This window comes from Pseudorca crassidens, chromosome 17, assembly GCF_039906515.1.
Source record: "Pseudorca crassidens isolate mPseCra1 chromosome 17, mPseCra1.hap1, whole genome shotgun sequence".
Taxonomy (NCBI): Eukaryota; Metazoa; Chordata; class Mammalia; order Artiodactyla; family Delphinidae; genus Pseudorca; species Pseudorca crassidens.
Window position 1 is genome coordinate 75525249 of NC_090312.1, and position 26835 is coordinate 75552083.

The window sequence follows — 26835 nt, forward strand, 5'->3', positions numbered from 1 at the left end:
GATCTGAGCTATGGGAAGGATGGAGTTGCCATAAACCAAGCTGGAAAGAAGACTGTAGGTAGAACATGTAGAGTGGGGAGGGAGGTAAATGATTAGAAGTTTAGTTTTCTATCTGTTCCATTTAAGATTTTTACTAGGCCAAGTGCAGAGAGCATATCTAAAGTAGGGAATGACAAACGAAGTATCATTATTAAAAAAGAAATACATTCTGCGTTGGATTTTATGATGCAGAGGTCATTAGGGACTCGACAAGAGCATTTTGCATGGATGGAATAGTTGGAGACAACCTGATTGAAGCAGGTATAAGAGAACTGGAAGGGTGTGTGTGTGTGTGTGTGTGTGTGTGTGTGTGTGAGAGAGAGAGAGAGAGAGAGAGAGATTTATTATAAGGACTTGGCTTATGCAATCACGGAGGCTGAGATGTTCCAAGATCTGCAGTCAGCAAACTAAAGACCCAGGAGAGCCAAGGATGTCGTTCCACTCTGAATTCTGTAGCCTGAAAATCAGGGGAGTTGATGGTGTATGTTCCAGGCTGAAAGCCAGCAGGCTCAAGACTCCAGAAGAGCCAATGTTTCCATTTGAGTCTGAAGGCATGGAAGGACTGATTTCCCAGCTCATGTAGTTAGGCAGGAAGAGTTCCCCCTTACCAATGGGAGGGCCAGCACTTTTGTTTTATTCAGGCCTTCAGCCGATGAGTGCCACCCACATAAGGAAGGGCAGTCTGTTTTGCTCAATCTAACAAACTAAATGCTAATTTCATCTAAAAGCATCCTCACAGACACACCAGAATAATGTTTGACCAAATATCTGGGCACCCTATGGACCAGTCAAGTTGACATAAAATTAACCATCACACACCCCTTTGTGATTTTGTTCAAATTTCTCTAGTATATACATAAAAGTGGAATTGTATGTACACACTCATCTTTAATAGATATTGTCAAATTGTTCTCTAAAGTGATTTTTCCTCTTTATATTCCCAGCACTATTTCACAAGTTTATTTAGTATTCAATGTTTCCCTTTTGTGAAATGCTGATTAATTTAAAAAATTTTTCTATTGGATTGAACATATGTATTTTACATTTTAATAACAATTGTCTAAATTCTTGGGAAGGGTGTAGCAATTCACATTCTGATCAGCAGTACATGATAAAACTGCTTTCATGCATCCTCCTGAGAAATTGGTATCATCCTTCGTTTTCATTTTCCCTAACCTAGTGGTTTCTCATTGTTGCATTATTTTCACATTTTTATTACTAGAGAAGGTAATCATTCTTTTGTGTTTATTATTCAAATTGATTTTTTTTCTTTTGTGAATGACCTGTTCATATACAATATATAACTATCTAATTTAATTTATCTAAACAGTAATACTCCAAGAATACACATCAAGTTATTAGAAAGAGCAGAGAAAAAGGAGCTAGAGATATAAATAAGCTAAATCCAAAAGATGAATAGTGAACCACCCTTAAATTTCCTTTTGATCATGATACATTAGCTTTTCAATGCATTGCTGAATTTGTTATGCTTGGAAATTTTCTTTTACGTATATATTGTTCTACAATTTTTGGATTTCCAACTGAAATCCATTTAACCTGATAGTTCAGTGCTGCAATATTGTAAGGAGATTTTTCTCAAGCATTGGAACTATATATTCATTGGATTTTTTTTTAATGTAGATAATAATTCCAAATATCACTTTGAACTGAAATAACTCTGACCTGAATGAAAATAATCTTTCCATGATATTCTGAAATCTATGGTTCATTTATAATATGTTTTCCCCTGAACTTTTTAACTTTCAAATACGTTTTTGAAGAATTCCACAAAGGGATGTTTTTAATGTCTGAATTAGCAAAGAGCATTTATTTGTAGATTTAAGCTAAAAGTGAAAACTACTCTCTGTCATTATTGAATTACACATTTTCAGCTCTAAGTAATTAGCCCTTACATATTACTTAAGTCCCTTTTGATTTACATATCAAATTAAAAAAAGGATGGATGTGTTGGTATATATAGCTATGCCATAGTCAATATTGTGCAGTGTATCTCACTATCACTAATAAGAGAGTAAAGCTCATTTTTAGAGGTTAATTATAAATTTTGCACCTACAGTTAAAGTGTCAGAATCTGCCTTTTTCAGTCTTGAAGAAAATGAGTCTTTTCCCCAATGGTACATTGGTCAGCTTTGTCACTACAAAGACTGCTTTTCTTTCCATGTCTTGCAAAAGCTGAAGGAAAGTCAAAAATAGAAGATTAAAAATGAATTTTTAAGTTTCCATATACCTATGTCTCTTATTATTTTAAGGCTGATTTCTCATAATAAAGAAATTTTGATGACAGCCATGGAAGAATGGAGCTAAAATCAATAAACATATCTAACTCTCTCATTTTTAATATATGCAATTCTGTCTACTTATGGTAAACTGGTAAGCAACAATAAAAATAATAATAAGCATGTTTAATTTCCTGCTAATGTAAAAGTGTTAGAGAAAGACAATTCATGAATGAAGAAGGGAATATATTCAGAAAACAGAACGTGTAAAAGGTAATACATATATATACATATTTTAGATATCAATGATTTGAAATCTAAATAGATTGCGAGGAAGAATTGACTTATTGAAAGAGACAAAAGTTACACTACCTAAATACATTTTCAAAGAATCTCTCTTGGGGAATATACCTTTAATATTATATTTTAAAAATATATCTAATATGTTTCAGTACACGATAGTATTTCTGAAGTTAGGAATTGGTTTTACTTGAAAATGTTAGTCTTCAGAAAAGAAAATAACCCTAGAACACTGTATTTTGTGGCTATTTCTGTTCTTGATACCTATTTTCACATTTTGTCTTTGAAAAATATACATTTACTGAGTAAGGTATAAGCTGATATTTTGCCTAGGTAAAACTATATTAATTTATATAATTTATATTAGAAGAATTATAAATAATTGTTTTCATATTTTAAAGATAATTTACTAAATTACATTTTAAGGTATTTATGCTGGATATTGGGCTCCGAAATATTCCAATAAGAATTCTGATTGTGGTGAAATAAATCTTTTAAAAATAAACGGCCGAATATGTATGTAAAAAAAATCTGAAAATATTTTTAGGTAGAAATTCAGTTCATGTAAGAAAAGCATCTGTGACGTCTACTTATTAAAATTTAGTGTTTATTAAAATACCAAAATCTGGTATTTATTAAAATACTAGCATCATAGTTGATATTTCTTTTGAAAAGAGTACTTATTATATGGTTAAGAACTTTACAAAATTTCCAGTATAAGTATATTAAAAAGTTAAACACTCTATCAGCTGTAATCATTAACATTTTATGAATTTTAATAAACTTAAAAAATAGGAAAGACAATCTCAAACTGAAGGAAACCTTGAGATGTATTGACTTTATGAAAAACTCACTCTTTGCATTTTTCACATTTTTAAGAAATCAGTAAGAACTTTGTCAGGAACTGATTCCAAGTCAGGGCCTGACATTTAGCATCTGTGGTTTCCCTCTTCCTCTATTCCTCCTCTAATTTAAGCTCTGTATTAATGGGCCCCATTAAAGCAAATGTGCTTGAGAATCTGTGGGAAATCTCTCCACCACTGCCTTTACTACTAGTGTCTACCGTCAAGAGATCAGATTCCAGTTGTGTCAAAACTATTAGTATGTCTATCAGTCATATATTGAGCTCAAGGGCTCTCAGCATCCTGTGCCCCACTGTCCCCTTGGAGAGAGGAAAGAGTCCCCTTCTCCAGCCTTGCGTTGTGCTCCAGAACATTGTTCACATAGTAGCTCTTCTCTGAATCCCTCTACTTAAATGTGTGTGTGCATTATTCCTTTCAGTTTTGTTTTTTTTTTTTTTCCTTCGGAATCTCTTTTCTTAGGACTTGAATACAAATTCTTACATTCTAGGCTGGAAGACAAATCCAAATAGCAAAACTTATGTCTGTGCTGACAACTGGGGCATGATTAATTTTATTGAGCAATAGTTGCAAGGTTTCTACTATGTATCTTAAGACAAGTTCTTTTCCAGATTCTCCCTCAGTCAATCCCTTGGCACAATCAGTTACCATTCTTCCAGAATATACATATATCTGAAGGCTGAGAACCCTGACTCGTTATGTATATTGAGACAGTTCCCACAAAACATAGTTTGTAAATTGACTTTTATGCATCATTATCAATCACTGAACTGCTTCACAATGGAAATTATTACTGTGAATCTTAGGACCTTCTGTGAAAACATTGTATATATGTGAGTATTTTTCGATACTAATTCAACATCAAGAAGTATTGTATGGATTATAACCCCACCAAGATGTAGTGTAGTAGGCACTATGAGAGAGAAGTTATTATGACACATCATTATGACAAAATCTAAGTGTTTTGTTTAAATATCTTTTGGAAAAATAAGATGGTTTGTCTATCTGTAGGAAGAACTATACACACTGAATTAAGAGTAGAGGTTCTATTGTCAGACAATCTCTAGAGATAAGTCAAAATCCCAGGTCTATCATTTACTGGATAGAAATTCCAGCTTTATTATATACTTGTTCTACCAATGTTTAGTAAGGTACTTAGCCTTTCATTTCTTACTTATATAAAACGGATAATGTTAGTTCCTTCTCCACAGTTGTTATGAAGATTAAATGCCTTAATTTGGAAAAGATGCTGGGGCAAAAATTGAAAAGGCAAGGTTTTCTTGTTACAGGGATCCTACAATCCTGGTCTCAGGTTTGCACGGAACTGTCCAGCAGAGTTGCTGCTAAAATTACAGATGGGATCTGTTACTGTTATATTTACTTTTTTTCCCCCTAAGGGAAGAAATAAAACGTATCCAATTTCAACAGATATCTGTCCTTTTGAGTTGATTTTCTATTTATAAACATCCCTAATAAGTCTGACTCCTTTTTTTTTTCAAACTTCCCTCTTCATCAAGTGAACACTTCTTTCTTACATATTCACATACAGTGAACACATTAAGATTTTAGAAAATATTAAAAAATATCAGTGTTAATCAGAGATTTTCATGTTTCAAAGACACATTGATTTGAGCAAATGCAAACATAAATTAATTTTTGGCAATATGTAGAGTGTTTCAAAGTTTACACTGAGCATTGAAATTTTAATAGAAATTAGAGGTTGCCCAAAGAAATGGGCAATACTTGACTCTTTGGGAAGGTGTCTATTAGCTTCTGGTTTAAGCTTGACTCTATAATGCTGTAAAGAGGTTAGTTGGTCATGGTATCATCCTTGTTTGTATCCACTTTGTGCTTTTAAAATACCATAATATACAATAACAAGCATTACATTCTTGAAAGCCATCAAGAATCTGTAAGAAAGAAATTGCCAGATTTCTTTAGGACACACACATGGATTAGAATTCTAGTCCTTTAATCCACCAACGTACGTATAGCAAAGTCTACAGTGTGGCCAGTTCTTTTTTTTAATCTTTTTTTTTTTTTCTTTTTTTACTGAAGTATAGTTGATTTACAATGTTGTGTTTATTTCTGCTGTACAGCAAAGTGATTCAGTTATACATATACACACATTGTTTTTCATATTCTTTTCCGTTATGGTTTATCTCGGGACATTGAATATAATTCCCTGTGCTATGCAGTAGGACCTTGTTGTTTATCCATACTATATGTAATAGTTTGCATCTGCTAACCCCAAACTCCCACTCCATCTCTCCCCCATTCCCCCTCCCTTTGGGCAACCACAAGTCTGTTCTCTATGTCTGTGAATCTGTTTCTGTTTCGTAGATAGGTTCATTTGTGTCATATTTTAGATTCCGTATATAAGTGATATTATATAGTATTTTTCTTCCTCTTTCTGACTTACTTCACTTAGAATGATCATCTCCAGCAACCATGTTGCCGCAAATGGCATTATTTCATTCTTTTTTATGGCTGAGTAGTATTACATCGTGTATATGTACCACATCTTCCTTATCCATTCATCTATTGATGGACATTTAGGTTGTTTCCATGTCTTGGCTATTGTGAATAGTGCTGCTATGAACATAGGGGTGCATGTGTCTTTTTGAATTATAGTTTTGTACAGATATATGCCCAGGAGTGAGATTGCTCGATCATATGGCAGCTCTATTTTTAGTTTTTTAAGGAACCTTCACACTGTTCTCCATAGTGGGTGTACCAATTTGCATTCCCACCAACAGTGTAGGAGGGCTCCCTTTTCTCTACACCCTCTCCAGCATTTGTTATTTGTAGACTTTTTAATGATGGCCATTCTGACCAATGTGAGGTGGGACCTCATTATAGCTTTGATTTGCATTTCTCTAATAACTAGCAATGTTGAGCATCTTTTCATGTGCATGTTGGCCATTATGGTGTGGCCATTTCTTATTAGCTTGTTCTCCACATAGTCCTCACATGCTCAGTTTTATGATCTTATGCAATTGGATCATATGTGTCTCTTTTCACCCCACTAGGTCAAACCACAAACCACAGGAGGCATAGTTCTACTTAGATTGAGTTACTCTAAATCCCTCAGCTTATATGAGCTCTTATAAACACCATCTATGCTTTTATATGCTTTTAAACCTACGTTTTAAAAACTAAAATTAATTTTGCATGTTAAAATGTGTTATTTGTCTATATGTTAAACCCAGTGCCTTCCTATTGACTTGTTATCAGTAAATATGATCTTTTTCTTAACAATATTCTATTTCACTATGCAATGGCTCTCTCATAAATTGAGAAGGTTGACTGTCATTTCAAGTTGCCTAAAAACTTTCATTCTGATATTTTGCTGAGTTGTACGCTAGAAGATGAAGAAAGAAATATTTTGACCAAAAGCCCAACTAGTATTTCCATACTCTGTACTTTCAGTTCCAGACCACAGAAAATACCTGATTGCATTTCTCACATTAAGGCTAAACTTTCCTATGTAAAAAATCCCTTGATATTATACCAATTCAAGCCTCAGATTTTGGATAATTGAGAATTGATAATAACTGGGAATTGAAGATTTCCTGTGAGATTCTTTGTTTCTCCTAGTAAAAATAGGGCCAAACTAAAATTAAAAAAAGAAATTCTCTTTTATACTTCAATAATTCTACTTTTCATAGTGGCCTATGAATAAAATATGAGGAGATTGTTTTAGAATTGCAAAGTGATGGCTACCATAGAGCAATGACTTTCACTTCACATTGTCAGCCATGTCCACTCTCCCCTTGACATGTGTGACATGTCTACCCACCAAATGACAGAATGTTACAACAGAAGAATCAGTGGGTCTGTTCCGTTTCTTCCACTGATTCTACAGATGACCTTTAGGAGAACATTTGTACCCTATTGAATCTGGAGAATTTGGTGCCTCCTTCTTCAAAATAAGGAAGGTAGAACTTCCTTAGAAGTTAAATAGGGATTAATGAGATCTTGCCAGTAAAGTACTTCAAGGCTAAATATGAGTGCAAACAATTATCTTTTCTAAACTAAGCCACCTTTCCTATTGAAACCGTGCACCTCTGTTTGGGACTTGAACCCATATGCTGGGACTTGAACCCAGCCAAAACCCTGGTTGGAACTTGAACCCACGCAGCTGGGGCTTGAACCTGGCCAAAAGCCACAGTCTTCCAACTGAGATCACACACCTGGTTTCAGGACTTAATGAAGCTCAGGTTCTTGATGTCTCATCACAAAAAGAATTCAGTGAGAGACAAAGTGATAGGTAAGAAGTTGATTTATTTAGAGCAAAACACACTCCACAGACAGAGTGTGGGCCATCTCGGAAGGTGAGAAAGGCACTAGGGATGGGGTTGTCAGTTTTTATAGGAGTGGGTAATTTCATAGGCTAATGAGTGGGAGGAGTATTCCAGCTATTTTAGGAAGGGGCGGGGATTTCCAGGAATTGGGCCACCGCCCACTTTTTGATCCTTATGGTTGGTCTTGGAACTGTCATGGCACCTGTGAGCATGTCATTTAGCTTGCTGATGTGTTATAATGAGCATATACTGAGGCTCAAGGTCTAGTGGAAGTCAACTTGTCCACCATCTTGGACCCAGTTCATTCTAATCAGTTTATGTCATGTCCTCGGGCTATGTCATTCTTTCCAAGGTTGTGCCCTGCCTCCTTCCCTCCTGTTTCACTATGAAACCCTCCACACATAACAGCTGATTCAGGTCTATCTAAATTGAAGAGGTCATCTGAGGATGAGGGGTTTCATTTTTTAATTTCTTGATGGTAAGGAAAGAAATAAAAAGTTTCAGCCCTTTAAGTACATAGCCATTTATCTCAGTATAAATTAAATGGTTCCCATTGGAAGTAAATGAAAGAGTAAGATTTTTATCACAACTGTTTTAAAACAGGATGATATTCTTGTCAGGGAAATTAGCAAAGAGATCTTAAACTCTTTGCCCTTCATGAAGAAATGTGAAATTGCTTTCATTTCTATTGGCATTTTACTGAGCACACTCTCTCTTCACTCTAAACTGGAGGTCACAATTTGTTTTGAATTTGAGCTGGAAATAAGATAACAAATATTGCCTAGGGCTTTCTGGGATGCCTTTTATCTCTGAATTAGATTAGACCATCAGAAACTAGTGCAAATCCTTTATTATTTTGTTTTTAAGCCCTTAAAATCAAAAGCAATGCATACAGGCAAAGTACATTGAAGAAGTTAGCATTATACCACAAGGGCTCCATATATATCTTTTCCTATATTGCTCAATTTATATGGGGAATAAACAGAAATTTCCTTTGACTATTAAACTCTAATTTTTTTAAATCATAGATTTTTGCTGTCATAGGTTACCATTCTAAAAATTCTAAATGTAGGGTTGGAAGTGGTGTAAACTTTAGTATTATTAGAGGGGGAAAAAGTTTTATTTTTTCCTTTTCATTGGAAAAAATTGTGTTAATTATTCCTCTGCACCTGCCTAATGGGGCTGAAGTAATTCGATTGTCATATTGCAGATTGTTGCTTTGTGTAATGTATCACCCCTGCTGTTCCATTAAAAAAATTCTATACTCTTCCATTATTCAGCAAGGCCTAATGATTATTCCAACATTTGTACATGCTGCACTGTTATTCTGATTTTAATTGACTTCACTTTTTTAATTAAGCACATTGGTTTTAACACTGTTGTTGACAAGCTTGGCTTTGTCATTATCAGCATTTGCTCCCATATACATTCCATACCTATTGACATTTTATTTAGATTCATTATAAATGATAAGAGCAATACATACCCTGAGTTTATCGTCAACTCTAACATTAACTCGTGTCACACATTATTGATACATAATGGTCTGCAGAATACTTTAAGGGATCAGTTACTCTGTTTAAAACATCTTTTAAAATTAAATTATTAAATCTTTAGTTTTCAAATTAGAAATAAAGATTTCATTATTTCTGAATGTGTAATAATCTTTCAATGAAAAGAACACATGTTTTACTCCATCAGTAAAATGTAATCACATGTAACAAGCACACGTGGTGGTGTTATCAGTGTTTAGTGAAACATATGAAATTATCATTTGTATAAATTTGAAAAATTAACCAATTTTTGAAGGAGAATTGTTTCCTTTATTTAAATTATGTAAAGATTTATTAAAAGTAAATCTTTAAAATATTAATTTATTGTAGACAATATGTTCTTTTAAGCATAGCATAGTACCCTAAAAGAAAATAATGCCCTTGCAAAACCCATTGAAATGTCTCCTTCTGAGTGATATCTCAGTCATTTATCACAACACAAGATAATGAAAAGTGGGCCATAGACAAAATAAGTCAAGCTTTATTTAGCTGAGATGTTAGAAATTGCTGAACTGATAGGAAGAACTGGAAAGAGAACAAAATAATGGTAAATTTTAAGATGAGTAAAGGTTTGAATATTTTTAAAAACTACATGATAATATTTTGTGGTTTTTATATCTCTGAACACAAATCTGGCACAAGTCTCTGGCTTTTAAAGCTCTGTAAGTGGTATAGACATACCTTACTTTGGAAAGAGTTGACATGCGAACTCTTATTTCCACTTTGCCATCTTTGTTCTGTCAGTGGACATGAATGAATGAATGAATGAATGGGACAGTGAATGAATAGGTCACGTGGGACTTGCCAGCCATGTGGTCATCTGAGCGACAGAAGACAATGATTTCAAAGTGGGCCCTTCTGCCCTCGTTTGGTGCAGCTCCATTGCTGTAGTCCCGACTGTTGACGAACCTGCTGCCCAGGATTTATGTTCAACCTCTCCTTATGCCTTCATGTGCCTGACCCAGCTCTATTAGCATAACTTCCATTTCCAGTGACAACATGAATAAAAGATGACTGGTGTGACCTCAGAAAGTGCCAAGATAGTATTGATGTAATGAGCCCGGTATCCACTCTTTTATGCATTGCCACACAACAGCAATCTTAATAAAAGGTTAAACAGCATTATAATGCGTGTTTCTTTGATGTCTCATTGACTTCACTTTTCCATTCACTGGTGCTCCTTTGAATTTTACCAATAATAAAAATAATAAAATTCCCCTTTATTTTTGTAAACCTAAAACAAAACAAGACAAACAGAAAGAAAAGTTTTGCTTTCAGAGTCTTCTCAAGTTCGGAAAATAATCTTTCTTTTGCTTTGCATTGGTTTCTGTTCAACAGCAACTATTATTGCTAATAGACTAGAGAAATTACTGAACATACTCTGACTTGAATGTCCCATTTTAACCTTCAGAATTCTGCACTACCACCTCACCTTCTTGGCTTTCCACATTTTTTTTTCTAATGGTGAACATCTAAAATAAAATCTTATCAGTGGAAGGCCCTCAATACCAGCCTTGTGTTGCATTTTTTCCTTTTCACCTTGATATAGTTTAAAGACCTGTTGTATATGGAAATCTTTGATGCAAATACTCTGATTATCTAGCTCTGAAAAGCCCAATGAAAGGAATTGCAAATGTGCATAGGAAAATATCAAGGAATCTCCTTTTTCTGGAGCTTCTTGACCAAAAACAATACCAGTCAGTTAAACTTTTCATCACACTTCTCCTTAGCTGTATAAATAGGCAGGAAGTAAACGGAAGATGGGACTAGCAGGCGTCTGTCTAAAGTAATATCACACCTTGCCAACAGCATCCTTTATTATATTTTTCTTTAAAAGCAAAAGCACAACACACTAATATTCACCCTTTTAACAACAGAAAGAAAATTGTGTGCTTTTTATAACTTCTCTCGATAGCAAATCACAGGTGCTCTTGTAATAGTACTCTTTGCTTTCTTGCTAGGTCTGTTACTTAGATGATCTGGAAATGTGACAATATGTTAACAGCTAGCACTCTGTGCATCTTTGGGCCTTATAGGTATATTAAAACTCATTTAAAACAAGCAGTTGCTGAAACATCTTACCACTTCAAACCCCCAATTTACTGCTTGACACAGGGGTTGTGTCACTCTGCATTTTGAAAGGGTGATGGTAAAGCAACAAATAGGGAAGTTTTTCAAACATCTACTGTGTTGCTTTGATGATATCATGTCTTATTGGAGTGTTGCATATCTAACATAACAGAAAATGATCAGATATAATTTGACATGACCTTATGCAAGCAGGCACTACTGTCAAAGACGTGAAACGGTAGTTTTCATATAGCAAAATGTAAAGTTAATTAGACTACAGTCATTGGGGCTTTGTCTTGGAGAAAACAAACCCCTTTGTATCTATAGCCTCTCTTGGATCCTTGAGTAATGAGAAAATCATATCGTATTTCTATATCTACTGAAGACTCATGGATGGCTTACTTAAGAAAATTCTAACAATGATACTTCATTTATCTCCCTTCAATTTGATAGTGACTCCAACAAATGATAGTGTATGAACTTTCTTGTATGGGTAAAAGTTGTTGGAAAATGGAGATTTGCCTAATCATAGTTAAGGTGGCATTTGATGTTGAAAAGAAGCTGTAGGAAAGAGTTGGGATTCTACCACACACCGTGCAGTGTGGATTGCTACACTCCTTAGGGAAGGACCCTGGATGAGGTCTAAGTAGTTACAAACACAGCCCTACAAAATTCAACCTTGAGACTGCCAGAAAAAAAAATTGGCTGCTCGAAAAATTGAAGCAGATGTCAGATGCAAGCAGCTGTGGCCTGGGAAATTCAACAAAATTCCAATATTCAAATTGCTTCTCTAGATAAAAACTGCTTGATAGCACAGTTTCAGATTTGATCTGGACTGCCAGTGAACCATCTGCGTAAAATGAAAGTAATCTGCTGACATTGTCAATACAGGTAGGCATCAGCGTCATTTGGTCAGAAAAAGAACACTGCTAAGATGTTTTTGGGTGAGCTTGTCATGAAAGTAGTAGAATAATTAACCCCAGTTTTTAGAATAGTGAACCCAGAATAAAGAGAGACAAAAAGTGTGCTTGCCTCATTGTTAAGCATTATTTTCCAAAAAAAAAAACACCCCAAAAAACAAAAGCGAAACAAGGTAACAACCTTTACTCTAATTTTAGGCTCAAAATGGAATATTCTGGTAGGGATTGAATTGGGGTGAGAATATTGGGGAAATTACATTCCCAGCACCAAGGAAAAAGTGATGTTCATTCTGTTAAATTTGACCTTGTGAGAATAATGGAAACGCACAGAGGGTTGGTAAGCAAATTGTTAGGCAAATTGTGAGCTTTAAAAATTTAGTATCACATGCAAAGGAATAAACCCCTACAGGGTTAGAAAATACAATTCTAATTTTACCCAGCTATGTGTTGGATAAAATAAATATATGTAGATGCTGAAAGGTTGCTCACAAATAGGCTTGTGGCGGAAGTCTTTCATAATTCAAGATACATCAGCCTTGGCAGTAGCTGAGAATAAGAGCGAGTAATCAAAAGTGACCCAAACAATGACACCAGAGTTTCCAGATGGTATAGAAAAAAGTCCATGATTTATGATTGCCGGTGCAGTAAATAAATCTAAAACAATAGGCGTGGATGGGGAAGCAGTCACAGCTGACCAAAAGAGCAGTTGTAATGCAACCCACAGAAAGCTTGGTGCCAGAAGTAATTGACATAGTCGTCAAATCAATTTCCTAGGGTGCAGACGCTCAAGCACTCCGTCTGATTCTGTATGCTGCACAACACTTGGATTATACAGCTGCCTCTAATTCTGATAGCCTTAGCTCAATATGAATCCAATTCAAGGAACTGTCTGGAAGCGAACAGTAATTATTTAGGCTTCCTTTCTGCAAGTTTACTGTTTTCTAGTCAAATTACTCTATTTTGAGATTACATACATTTCATATTAATTATTTAACATTTCGCTGATTTTTTTTCTTCCCCTCCTCTGTCACCAAACTCAATGACATCCCTGAAATACATTGTCTTTTCTCCCAGGGAACCCGGAGGTACTGCTTCAGGACAGAAAAGGCTTATGAAGAGTAAAATATTCTTTGTATTGACTACGGAATAAGCCACTTAGTTGCAAATATGCAATATCCCTAAGAGGAGGCTCTATCTATATCTATCTATTTTTCTATATTTCAGTTCAATGCAATAATAAGATTAAATAATATTTTGCTGCAAATAATTTCATTGGCATTCATTTATTTTTTATTCATCCAATGTTTATAGAATGTCTGCAGCACATCAGATACACAATTAGACACTGGGGTATCGAGATAAGAGACAGAGTCTCTGCCTTCAAAGAAGGCATAGCTTAGCAAACTGATGAGACAGGTAAAGAATCATGTGAGAAAAATTACAGAGAAAATACAGAGGGCAGTGGGATAGCTGCAAAGGAAGCCCTAAGCCGGCTGTAGGTGGGGCGAGATTGGGAGCGTGGTAGGGGAAGGATTTTGGAGATGCCAACATTTCCATTGAAATTTGAAGATGAGGAGAATTTTGCCAGGTTGAGAGAGGACCACTAGTATTCCAGGCAAACCGAACACCAAAAAGGACCCATGGCATTTTTCAGGGAGTCACATACTCAGTGCAGCAGGCATAGCGTCTAGCAGTGAAGAGAGGGAAAAGTGTTGAAGAGAGAGAAAGGGATAGGTATGGACCAGATGGTAGAGGGCAAGTGTGGTCAGTCCCTTAGAGCGGGGGTCCCCAACCCCCCGGCCGAGGACTGGTATCAGTCCGTGGCCTGTTAGGAACCGGGCCGCACAACAGGAGGTGAGCGAGCGGGCAAGCGAGCAAAGCTTCATCTCTCCCTCCCCGGCGCTTGCATTACCGCCTGGACCATCCCGCCGCGTCCGTGCAAAAACTGTCTTCCATGAAACGGGTCCCTGGTGCCAAAACGTTGGGGACCGCTGCTTTAGAGGGTACAGAGCACTTTCACTCGATGCCTACAGAGCTTGTGAGACTATGATTGCCCCTATTTGAAAATAATCGAAGATCGACGGTTGAGAGAGGTTTGGTCCCTGACAGAAGTCACATAGCTGGGATTTAGGCCCAGGTCTGTCTGCTTTAAAGACCACATTCTCAACACAGCATTCACTACTTGGCTTCTCGATCAAGGGGTTCCCTGGATATGTGCTCAGCCACTTATGACAGTTTCCAAATTTTTGGAAAACACAAAGGCAGGATGATGGGGCTGCCAGCAGTATGTGAGAGGGTGATGGAAAAAGAGTAAGCAAACTAGAAAGTAGAAGAAAAGGAGGCAGAGGAAAAGAATGTATATTAATTTCAAAACACTATAAAGACAGAACAACCTGGCCAGTCCCCTCTGGGATATAAGGAAAGAAGATAATTCCACAGGGACTGCAGACTCAACACAATTTCTATTGTTGAAAAAGATCTTTGAGAGAGCAGATTAGAAGATGATAAATCACATCGTTAACAAGCTATTTGTTTGCTATTAATTTAAGATTCTATCTTTAGAAATAGGGAAGACTGAAGGGTCAGGAAAAAGAGATAGCAAGTTGATTATGGGTGCAAACTGGCTGAGCCATCATCAAGGGCAGAGACGAAAACAAAGAACCAGGATGACAAAAGCTGGTGGGATTAAAGAAGCAAGCAGTGAAGACAAAAGAGCAATGATAGGAGTGAGGACCCAGAGATAATTCTGAGAAGCAAATGAGAAAAGAATCATAGAGAAAATAGTATAGCTCACAAAATCAAAAGGATCAAAACACAGGGGAAAAAAGGTTACATTGAGAAGAAATTTAAAGTGGAAAATAAAAGGCAAGAATTAAACCTGCATTGTAAAATAAAATGCATTATATATATTTATAAAATAATACTGCAATTGTAGAAAAGTAGATAATAAATAATAGTATAAAAGAGAAAAATTACTTCTTTTTCACTAATGAAAACAATTGCACTTTGTATTTTGAGGTACTTCCTTCCAGTCATTTTTCTCTAGACACTTAGATAACTGTGACTATAATGTGGAAGATTGTAATCTCATTTTTCTTCTAGTATTTTAGAATAAATATTTGCAATGCTATATAATCAATCTTTATAAATATTTTCTTTCAAACATGATTTAATGACACTGGAAAATAGCATCCTATTATATCTTTGAGAATAAATATTTTGGTTAATGGGTAATTTCCAGATGCACAAGATTACCTGTTTGTTATATTTTAATTTAAGATTTTTTATGGCTCCAGAAACAACTCCACTTTCGAAATTAAGAACTATTTAAGCGTACCTAATATAAATTTTAAAAGAATACGTGAAATAAACATGAACAGTATGCATAGGTATCTTCTGTTTCATCTAGTAAGTCAGATAATGAAGTAAATCTTTACTATTTTTCAATTTTATTAAAACAGTTCAGAGGCAGGTTGAAGTACATGGTCCATGTTATCCACACACAAGATTATGCTTGGCATCAAGCGGCCTACAAGTGAAAAAGATGTGCCGCGGCGGAATGCATGGACTTCCCTTTAGTAATATAGAAATGTAAAAGACACACAAGGCAGATAGTGTTTAGATCACTTAATCCACCATTCTGTCTAATAAAACACCTGGGATTGCTCTGTCCTTCGGCATATCTCAGTGGTTATCAGATTCAAATATGCTGATGCTCTGGTTGCAAAGGAATTTGTAAATCTATGGTAGGTGCACTTGATCAGATTAATTTTATCTAGTTCTAAAACAAGTTTCACTTATGATTATAATAAACTCTTGCCAAAATTAACTAAAAATATTATCTTGCAGTGTCTATATCAGTTAAATTATTTCAAGTTGTTTCAATGCAATATATCAATTTTTTAATCTAGCATAAATAATTTATCAGAGGAAGAGAATAGCAAAACTAGCTTTTTTTTTTTTTTTTTTTTTTTTTGCGGTATGCGGGCCTCTCACTGTTGTGGCCTCTCCCGTTGCGGAGCACAGGCTCCGGACGCGCAGGCTCAGCTGCCGTGGCTCACGGGCCCAGCCGTTCCGCAGCATGTGGGATCCTCCCAGACCGGGGCACGAACCCGTGTCCCCTGCATTGGCAGGTGGACTCTCAACCACTGCGCCACCAGGGAAGCCCAAAACTAGCATTTTTTAAAGTATGGATAATATGATCTTCTGAAACTCCCTAAAGGAGACAACTTATTAGTAAGATAATAATCAATTCAGAGTGTTTGCATTGAAATACACCACAAAGACAGAGGCTATTCAAATTACACTGGTATACATCGGGGGCGGGGGGCGGGAACAACTTGTAGAAAAGAAACATGGAACTATTTGGATCACTAGATTCACGGTTCCAGGCGAAGAGACTCTTTTGAGAAAAGATGCCCTTAAAATGTACCTGCTTCTCCGTAGATTTCCATCGTCACGAAATGGCCACTTCAGTAGTTCATTTAACAAAATGTGTTCCTGTTACATGCCAACCACTGAGCAAACAAAAGGGAACAAAATAAACATAGTCTCTATGTAGAGCTTTGATATGATACATTTTCAAAATTTTTCCAGAATTACAAAATAGTCAGATTTATTTTATCACATGCGAAGAAAGCACGTGAGCTACAGTTTTTGACATATATACATGTATGTCTACACACACACACATATATGTATAGAAAAATTTGCTGGATTGTTTGCAAAAGAGGGAGGACTACAAATATTTAGAGTTTTCCGTGAGAATAATGACAAACAAGGACCCTAAACCTGAAAACATTTTGACCTTTCAAATTATACTTTTAATTGCCCTAATTGCATTATTTGATATTGAAAATTTCTGGACAATGTTTGAAGAGAAGATTTCTCTTTGACCTATAACATTTCCTGCAATGTTGGTAGTTATACTTTTCGTCCATCTCATCTTTCTCAATTTCAATATATTGATTCAATTCAAAGAACACATTTTTAAACTAATGAACGACATAAAGAAGATGTTTGAAAACATCATTTTATTAATTTTAAGTCCTATTACCTATTCCTCTCGAAGGATTATCTTAAATTCTAAAGCCCTAGGAGCAATGAAACATCTTAGATGTAAATTGGAATAATCTAGTAATTAACCCCAGGTTTTTTTCTGCACTAAACGTGAAAGCAAAACGAATCAGTGTTAATGATGAAGGATATTCCAGACCTAATGGCCCTAAGGTATCAAGTTTTTTCTCTTAGTCAGGAAATGGATTAATTATATTTAGTTCTTCAGTGAGGTTTGTTTTGAAGGAAACTTCTTGAAGTAGTTTTCATGAGTGATGGTCATACTAGTGTTACTTTCAAAGCTCACGCTGAGAAATGATTTCTTGTAAGTTTTTTCTGTCCAACTGGCATAATACATTTATTTATGTGAGGTAGATGAGTAGCCTATAACCCCCATTGCCAGTATCTAGTTTCAGAGAGCGTCTCTCACCACAGAGTAGTTGTTAAACACTTTCTATTGATATAGCTACTGGGTACAATTGCCAAACCACAGTGCGCCACAAAATAAGGATGTGAGAAACTTGAGGCTTCATCTATCTTGCTCCCTCCGCTTAAAGTGGGGTATCTCAAGATGTCACCACCATTCAGTAATTCAATGTCATCCAACATAGAATGATTCAATTGTACAAGTATTCAAATGTGAATTTCAAGAAAAGAATAACATTTGTCTTTCCTATGAGACAAATGAACATAGATGTGTCAGTGGGTACTTCAAAAACATTTTTCTACCATGATCATGAAATTAACATATTGTCCAGGAGAAATTTATTTTTTTATAATAGCTCCAGTAACATATTAGTGAACATGCTTATAGGTACATGTATAGTAAAAGTATAAGACAACTTCTTTGAAATAAGAAGCTTACCAGATATTTCCATACTGTCTAGGGAACAAGAGGTTATACAATAAGTCTAAAAGAAACTAAGTGATTAGCTAACCTATCAGTTAAATCAGGAAAAAAATTTTAAATTTCCAAGATTTATGTTTTTGTTTTATCAAATTAGCTGAGTATCTGCCTATAAGGAAGACATTGCAAGAACTAGGAAAAGTCTTTGGGTAGCTGAGGAAGATGGCGCTGAAAAGGGTAACGGTAGGAAGACTTTACCTTATCTGGAAGCAGAATTCACCTTATGTATCTCTTCCCATTGCTAGTGTCTTCCTCTGGAGCAGAGGGCACGTTTGTCCAGGAGAACAAGAATAATGTCTCCTTCTAGGATGAACTTTGGGAAGGTTTGCATAGAAAAAGATTTGGGGGCTTCCCTCGTGGCGCAGTGGTTGAGAGTCCGCCTGCCGATTCAGGGGACACGGGTTCGTGTCCCGGTCCAGGAAGGTCCCACGTGCCGCGGAGCGGCTGGGCCCGTGAGCCATGGCCGCTGAGCCTGCGCGTCCGGAGCCTGTGCTCCGCAACGGGAGAGGCCACAGCAGCGAGAGGCCCGCGTACCGCAAAGAAAATTTTAAAAAGAAAAGAAAAAGATTTGGGTTTCTTAGCTCAGGATTCCTCAGCTGTGATGGAAACCCACCGTGTGTATAACACCATTCGCCACCCTGCAGGGATTTAGAGCGCAGGAAGAGCCAAACCTGAAACTGAAACTCCTGCTGCCGCTGCCATAAGTCGTAAAGTTCTAGGATCCATGAAAGTGGTGGGCTGACCTGTTAGGTGCAGACAGGATAAAATCTCTGACCCTGAACAGTCTTGACGCTTCCATGGAGAATTTAGGGGAGGGGGGACTTACGTAAGTGTAACTTTTCACTCAGTAAACTGAAACAGTTTATTTATATGATCCTAGTATTTGAATTTACCCCCCATTCTTTTTCTCTTCCACCTTTTCATTCTTTCTCTTCTGTACTTTACTGTTGCCATATCTGATTGATGGCATTTTCGGTACCATCCGAATTCCTCTCTAAGCCCATTAAGTCTTTGCTGACAGCAGCACTATGTGGTCAATATGAACTTTCACGACACGCATTCTGCCGGCACTCTCATAACCCCCATTGTAAAGAATGCAATTGGGTCAGAATTGTCTTCCCTCATGAATAGATATAGAATGGCTCCATTCTTTCTGAACATGCTCTATAGGGGCTCCTATCAAGAACCCAAGTGGTGTCAACAGGAAGAGAAACCTCTATCTTTGTTCAAAGAGGTCGCATATGGCACAGATGGGCCACATGCCTTTCCGAGTGCTAGAGCTAATAAATTCCCCTTTCACAGGATGACCAAGAAGGACCAAATGTTGTGTGGAATATAAACACATGGCACCAGATAGTGGACGGAAAGTCGAGTAGGACGCAGAATGCCTGCATCGGCTGCACAGCTGACCCCAAGAGCCACATGCCAGCCACACGCAAAGGACTTCTGTCTCTAAAGAACATTAAGAGGTCATCCCGACGTTATTGGCATCAGGTGATTCCGTGTACGAAAATGTAATTCTGAGACTTCCTAAAACTGACTAGAAAGGGGCAAGCACTAAGTTTCAGCTCAGAAAAACACCGACCCCTTGGTATTTTAGTATTCTGCATGGATACCGCAGAGGGGTCTCAACCCTCATGCTTCTCAGTGTGGCATGATATTACATTTAGTCAATGTGTGAAACCTCTGCAGAAAATGGGTGGGAGAGAGAACGCAATCTTATTCTGCCAAATAGTTCCCCTGAGCCATGGAAATAAGCACTAGCCATGAGTCTGGATAAAACCAGGGTGATACTAGTCAGAACATTCTATGAAGTAATTTTCCATGCTTAGGCAATTCTTTTGGTTTTCTTCTAGTTTTATTTTCCAGAGGCTCAGCTGAAGTTCCCACAGACAGGTGTCTGTCACGTGCTCTTAGCCTTTTGGAGTTTAGTGATTCAGTAAGACAAAAGGAAGGTGAAGCTGACTCCAGGAGAACATTGAGATATATCAGGGCCTTTCTAGGATGTTGCCCTTGCAGTCTGTGCCCTGAAACTAGAGCAAAGAGGCTTTACACGAGGTTATTTGGGTGGCTTCCAAACTGATATCTAATGGGTACATTTTCATTTGATTAGCTTTCATTCTATTCTAGTGCAAAAGATCATCACAATAAGTTGCAAGATGTTTGTCAATGGGAGTAGAGTTAGTAGTAAATAACTAATTCAGGATGAAAGGAAACATTAAGTTCAATAATTTTCTCAAGTTTTTTTCAAGGTCAAATTAATTTAGGATTTGTGTGAATACATCTTCCTCCTTATCCAATGCAGGGATCTCCCAGTATACATCCTAGCATAGAAGCCAAGAGTTTGACCAGGGCACAAAGAATGCCTTCAGGGTTCCCTTGCAGATTAAGCTGGAGGACTCTGACAACTTACCCACAGACCAGAAAACGCCCTTCTGAGTTAGATGTACTCTGCGTTGGATCCGCCCCTGAAAATTTTCACGTCTATGGGCTTCCCTGGGGGCACAGTTGTTGAGAGTCCGCCTGCCGATGCAGGGGACATGGGTTCGTGCCCCGGTCCGGGAAGATACCACATGCCACGGAGCGGCTGGGCCTGTGAGCCATGGCTGCTGAGCCTGCGCGTCCGGAACCTGTGCTCCACAACGGGAGAGGCCACAAGAGTGAGAGGCCTGCATACCGCAAAAAATAAATAAATTTCACGTCTATAATTTCCCCTTCAAAAATGACAGTTATAATCAAGGTCATGACATTTCCTCCCAATATCACACAATTGATTCCTCACTTGAATTTTGTTTTGAAAATGCAGACCAGGCTTTCAGGGGCTAAATATCAATACTATGAGAAATGGAAAGATGTCAGAAAGAACCATTTGCAGCCAACCATGTGCCTGACCTGAGAGCTGGTTACACAACTCAGCAAATATATGGCATGCACTTGTCTGGAGGAAGATGGACTGCAAATAAATTATTAAGCTTTTCCTACTGGCGGACGGGACATTTCACATAGACTGCAATGTGTGTCATCACATACAGCAAAAGGATAAACAGACATGGACCAACTTGAAGAAAATTGATAGTGACTTGTACATCCTTATTCATAACCACTTCTTTGCAGATTAAGAAAGTTTGAACAGAAATTTCTATAACAATCCTACAGATCTCTTTACAGCTCTCCAAAATTACACATATAAAAACCCCCAAAACACCAAAAACAAAACCAAAAACCCTCCATTGATTAAAAACTAAGAGTTTTAATTTGGTGGCTCAGATGTTTGCTAAATAGTCAAACCAGGTTGTATTTTAAGGGAGGTGAGTGAGACAGAGCACATTGTTGGTTGGAAGGTTAAAGATGAAAACTTATTTTCTTACTATTCTATGCTAAGAGCACCTGAATGGCTCTTTTCATTCTTATGAGCAATTCTGTTTCCCCCTCAGTCGCAGATGTCTGTTTGTCTCTGCCTCTGTTAATAAAAGGAGGTTATTTGAGGCAATACGTGATCATCCACTTTGATATAAGGTAACCAGAAAGGCTAGGGTAGAAATGAGACCAAAGCAAACATTTTTTTTTTTTTTCTATTTCAATGAAACAGAATAAAAACTGTTAAGAGAGAGATCCAGGAGGGAAAAAAAAAAAAACCACAACCCACTGTACTTGAGTGTGAAAAATGTGTCAAAGATGGAAATTGGTAGAATATAAAGAAAGAAAGTGTTGGGAATCCATCCTTTCAAAGACTAGCAGAGAAAAGCATAAAGGAGAATTTGGGAAGCAGCTAAGCCTCAACTCAAAGCAAGACCACTGAGGTGAATTTAGCCCTACCCTTCGCATTCTGTTTACAGTAAGAGAGCACGTGCTGAGAAAATACTTTTATAGAGTATCTTACCCACACTAGTTATCCAACAAATCTTACTTCAGTTTGTACATGCACAGAGGATTTACTCTTTTCTTTTCTTCTTCTTTTAAATCATTGCCTAAAGATGAAGAATGGCTTCTGATTTGAATTGTATACGAAGAAATGGATCCTACTGGACTTACCACCTCAAAGGGTGAGAAGAGGTGCATGCCACACCTTTGCAGGTGTCTCTGAAAATACCAGGATAAAACCTAAACTCTCACTAAATTTCTCAACGTGACCTCACCATGGCCGCTCACCAATTAGACAAATATACTAAGGTAAGTGACAGGAGATCGTACCTAGAGAACTTCCTGTCCTCACTAGTATCTGATTCTGTAGTTCTCTGGGAAGGACACAGAAAGGATATAAAATCACAGTGTCAGAGGGACCAGGAAGCCCATTTCCTTCTTTCTCAGAGCTCAGCTAAACGCCGGCTCAGTGGATTTGATTTAGCTCAGTGAAGAACCTCTGACGCTAGCGACCGAGCTCAGGAAGCTTCTATTTCAAAGGCTATTTCCTGGACCAAGTCTCTTCCACTGTTCTCTGCCCTTCTGAAAGCTGGGTCCCTCTCCTGGAACCCTGTCCACAGTGTGTCCTGTTCAGCTCTACCTGGCTTATGCATTCCAAAGGTCATTAGAGCTAGATGACCTTTTGTGTTTTTCTGCTTCTCAGCTAAAAATTTTTCTCCCTAATGTCTATATTATATTCACACCTTGTAATGGCGATGGTGCTGGTGATGGTAGTGGTAGTGGTTGTGTATGTCCAGACCCTTTGGAGCAGCAGCTGTAGGACCAAATTGGCAAAAATTAAACTGATAGGTATCTGAATTCTCTCCCTTAGAAGTTCAGTGGCTACTGTCCCAGACACTCAGTCCTGGTCTTGAATCCAACTTGGCTGTGATCTCTTTTTCTAAACTGTCCCAGTCCTAAGTCCAGTCAGCTCTGCATTTTACTGATACCTGGTGTGTCTGTGTTTGTCTGTGTGTTTTACCCTATTATTTTAATGGGAAAAACGTTAATAAGGCACTTTTCTATGTCAAGTACTCTAGCTGCCATCCACGTATTAAAGAGTTGAGTCTTCATAACAGCCTTACAGGATAGGCAGGACTTTTCTTCCCATTTTAAAGGTAAGGAAAACAGGCCACAGAGAGTTTAAGTACTTGGCCCAAAGTCACCCATCAGGAAGTGGCAGCGTTTGGATTGGATTTAGGTGTCCTGGCTCCTAACTTAGAGTTAGGAGTCTCCACTGCACTACGGGGCTCTCTACACCACCCTTTTCTTTCTTTAAAATAAATAAATAAACCTATGGTGTAAAATTTGAAACATACAAAATATTCTGTGAAGATTTTTTCATGACCGTGTCTCCCAGCCTTCATGTTTCTCTCTCTAGATATAACCATTGCTGTTGCATCCTTGAGTATTCTTTCAAAAATATTCTATGTAAATATGAGTAAATACAGCATATATACACTTTTCCCTTTTTTTTAAAAAACATCTTTATTGGAGTATAATTGCTTTACAATGGTGTGTTAGTTTCTGCCTTATAACAAAGTGAATCAGTTATACATATACATATGTCCCCACATCTCTTCTCTCTCGCATCTCCCTCCCTCCCACCCTCCCTATCCCACCCCTCTAGGTGGTCACAAAGCACCGAGCTGATCTCCCTGTGCTATGCGGCTGCTTCCCACTAGCTATCTATTTTACGTTTGGTAGTGTATATATGTCCATGCCACTCTCTCACTTCGTCCCAGCTTACCCTTCCCCCTCCTCTTGTCTTCAAGTCCATTCCCTAGTAGGTCTGTGTCTTTATTCCCGTCTTGCCCCTAGGTTCTTCATGACCATTTCTTTTTTTTTTTAGATTCCATATATATGTGTTAGCATACAGTATTTGTTTTTCTCTTTCTGACTTACTTCACTCTGTATGACAGACTCTAGGTCCATCCACCTCACTACAAATAACTCAATTTCATTTCTTTTTATGGCTGAGTAATATTCCATTGTATATATGTGCCACATCTTCTTTATCCATTCATCTGTCGATGGACACTTAGCTTGCTTCCATGTCCTGGCTACTGTAAGTAGAGCTGCAATGAACATTGTGGTACATGACTCTTTGAATTATGGTTTTCTCAGGGTATATGCCCAGTAGTGGAATTGCTGGGCCATATGGTAGTTCTATTTGTAGTTTTTTAAGGAACCTCCATACTGTTCTCCATAGTGGCTGTATCAATTTACTTTCCCACCAACAGTATAAGAGGGTTCCCTTTTCTCCACACCCTCTCCAGCATTTATGTTTTGTAGATTTTTTCATGATGGCCATTCTGACTGGTGTGAGATGATATCTCACTGTAGTTTTGATTTGCATTTGTCTAATGATTAATGATGTTGAGCATCCTTTCATGTGTTTGTTGGCAATCTGTATATCTTCTTTGGAGAAATGTCTATGTAGGTCTTCTGCCCGTTTTTGGATTGGGTTGTTTGTTTTTCTGATATTGAGCTGCATGTGGTGCTTGTAAATTTTGGAGATTAATCCTTTGTCAGCTGCTTCGTTTGCAAATATTTTCTCCCATTCTGAGGGTTGTCTTTTCATCTTGTTTATGGTTTCCTTTGCTGTGCACAAGCTTTTAAGTTTCATTAGGTCCCATTTGTTTATTTTTGTTTTTATTTCCATTTCTCTAGGAGGTGGGTCACAAAGGATCTTGCTGTGATTTATGTCATAGAGTATTCTACTTATGTTTTCCTCTAAGAGTTTTATAGTGTCTGGCCTTACATTTAGGTCTTTAATCCATTTTGAGTTTATTTTTGTGTATGGTGTTAGGGAGTGTTCTAATCTCATTCTTTTACATGTAGCTGTCCAGTTTTCCTAGCACCACTTATTGAAGAGGCTATCATTTCTCCACTGTATATTCTTGCCTCCTTTATAAAAGATAAGGTTACCATATGTGTGTGGGTTTATCTCTGGGCTTTCTATCCTGTTCCATATATCTATATTTCTGTTTTTGTGCCAGTACCATACTGTCTTGATTACTGTAGCTTTGTAGTATAGTCTGAAGTCAGGGAGCCTGATTCCTCCAGCTTCATTTTTCTTTCTCAAGATTGTTTTGGCTACTTGGGGTCTTTTGTGTTTCCATACAAATTGTGAAATTTTTTGTTCTAGTTCTGTGAAAAATACCATTGGTAGTTTGATAGGGATTGCATTGAATCTGTAGATTGCTTTCACTTTTCCCTTTTTAATGCAAATTTTAACTCACTAAATACATTATTTAACATCCCTTTTTTTCCACTTAATTTTGCAGCTTTATAAATCAGTTTCTATATCAGTCTATAAATACTGCTTTATTCTTTTTAAATCGCTGAATATTTTGTAATATATGGGTGTAACAAACTTATTTGACCCATCTTCTGTTAAATTATACAGTTAAGTTATTGCAAATCATTTGCCACCCATAACGTCTTATATATCAGGTTGCACTGATGTGAGTTTCAGTTGGATAAATTTCTACAAGTGGAATCCCTGAGTCTAAAAATAACTGTATTTTTAATTTTTATTGCCAAATTGCCCTTTATAGAAGGTGGTATTAATTTACATTCCACCAGCAATGTGTGAGGGTGCCTGCTTCCCCCATAGCCTTGCCAGCATAAGACATCATCGGACCTTGTCCATGTGCATTTGGGTCTTCGCTAATGGAAGAGGTTAAGGCAGTTATTTCATTGTAGCTTCAGTCTGAATTTTTATTTAAGCATTTTTGCTTTTCCATGAGATGTTTTTCATATCTTTTGTGTATTTTTTATTTTATTGTCAGACTTTTACGTATGGCTCTGTAGGGAAATTTTCCATTTAAGGGCTAGCCCTTTGATAGTCTATAAATTGTAATTCTTCCTCAGATCAGCTTTTGACTTTATTTATTTTGAATCATGAAGGAATTATTTTTTTATATTTATTTTATTTATTTTTATTTATGTATTTTGGCTGCACTGGGTCTTGGTTGTGGCATGCGGGATCTTCCTTGCGTCATGTGGACTTCTTAGTTGGACCACCCAGGACGTCCCATGAAGGAATTATTTTTAAGACGTTGATTGAATCAGTCATTTGTTTTAATGACTTTGTACCATCAAAAGGTGAAAAATTTTATATTTGGAGTAAGTATAAGGAAATTGAGCCTCTTTTGCTGTCACTGCTAAATATCTCAGTTCATTGCTCCTAATGTTTGTCATATTTTTATTGTTGAAGAAATAATTTATATAAGTACTCCTTATATATTTATATTTCTCATGGCAAGGTATTTTTTGATATGAATATTAATGTGCATTTCTTAAAGCTTTTTTTATCCATGACCTAATTTACTCCGGCATTTTACTTTAAAAAATTGCAAAATCTAAAAAACACTACATGTGCATTTTAATATTCTGCTTATTTATCAATGGAAAACTAAGCAATTTTAAAATTTAAAAATTTTAACCCGATCAGGTAATGATCTTTCTGAATCTTCCATTTATTCTTGGCTTTTTCAATTAATAAAGAAAATCAAGGTTAACAACATTGTCCTTAAAATTTCTGTTGTTTGACACAGAAAAACAGTACAAAGATGTAGATTCATTTCCTGCTTTGTCCTTATAACCCCAATGCATTTATGTTAATGTGTAATTTTGCTACAAGCAAGATTTAAAATACAAAGGAAACCAGAAAAAACAT

At 36.9% G+C, this 26835-nt stretch overlaps 1 long non-coding RNA gene across 3 annotated transcripts in view; it reads left to right on the forward strand.

Moving 5' to 3' along the window:
- LOC137209856 (uncharacterized) overlaps positions 1-26835 on the forward strand; it is a 395103-nt gene that overhangs the window by 332101 nt on the left and 36167 nt on the right. For all 3 annotated transcript variants that reach the window (XR_010936138.1, XR_010936139.1, XR_010936140.1), the window contains one exon: positions 22223-22418. This is a non-coding gene — a long non-coding RNA (uncharacterized lncRNA). The remainder of the gene's footprint in view (positions 1-22222; positions 22419-26835) is intronic.